The sequence below is a fragment of the Myotis davidii genome, unplaced genomic scaffold, assembly GCF_000327345.1.
Source record: "Myotis davidii unplaced genomic scaffold, ASM32734v1 scaffold1017, whole genome shotgun sequence".
Lineage (NCBI taxonomy): Eukaryota > Metazoa > Chordata > Mammalia > Chiroptera > Vespertilionidae > Myotis > Myotis davidii.
The window spans coordinates 238,647-239,488 of NW_006288361.1; the positions used below are offsets into that span (position 1 = coordinate 238,647).

The following is an 842-nucleotide window of genomic DNA, read 5'->3' on the forward strand; positions in this document are numbered from 1 at the left end:
GGGTGGGGACGGCTCTGCTTTCTTAAACCGAACCCACCCACCTACACCCGGATTTTCCAAACGAGGGCCCGGGCTGTGATGTTGGGGGACCCAGTGTGCCAGTGACTTCTTTATTCACACTAGTCCTAAAACATGAGAAAAGAAAAAAAAAAAAAAAAAGCCCGGGGAGACAACCGAAGATCTGTTTATCATGTGTGGTTTCATGTCATAAAACACCAGGGAGGAAAATAGTTAGGCAAAACTGGGGTTTATTTCCTAAAACACACCACACACCACACACACACACACACACACACACACACACACACACAACTTCCCAAAGACTGGAAGAAAAAAGAGAGACTTGACAAAATACAGGTAGATCTTAAAGTGAACGGGTAGGGCAAAATTCTAAAAAAGATGATCAAACGCTAGCTGCACAGGCCCTGCAGCGGTGGGTGTCACGCATTGTTGGGAGAAAGCACACCCCCGAGCAGCCCGCGATGGATCCCGTGGAGAGGGAACCTGTTGCATAATCTCACTGGCCGTGGGGTTTGCCGTGTGCCGGCCCCTCGACCGAAGGGGAAGTGCGAGAAGGTGCAGGGTTTTAAAAGCTCGAGGTTTTATTTACCCAGTGTTCTGGCTGCCACTTCTGCGTTAAACGCCTGTAAGTAAACACTCCGCTCTTACAAGTGAACCAAACCTATCAAACCTGTTTAGAAAATGACCAGGTATGTTTCTTTTTCTGGTGTGTGTGAGCGTGTGTGTGTGTGAGTGTGTGTGTGTGTGTGAGTGTGTGTGTGAAATTTACCATCCACGAAAGACCTTATGACTCCTATTTGGGGTTCTTGGGCCGCCAGAAA

At 48.2% G+C, this 842-nt stretch overlaps 1 protein-coding gene across 4 annotated transcripts in view; it reads left to right on the plus strand.

The window, feature by feature from the left end:
* Positions 1-842, plus strand: part of DUSP16 (dual specificity phosphatase 16) — a 106,066-nt gene that overhangs the window by 16,824 nt on the left and 88,400 nt on the right. Inside the window, exon 1 of one of the 4 annotated variants that reach the window (XM_006760218.2) lies at positions 369-710. The exons of 1 other annotated variant lie outside the window; for it this stretch is intronic. The gene's annotated coding sequence lies outside the window, so the exon portion shown is untranslated. Of the gene's footprint in view, positions 1-368; positions 711-842 lie in introns of those variants that run through there. 2 more of the 4 variants (XM_006760219.2, XM_015561673.1) reach the window with 2 other exon arrangements.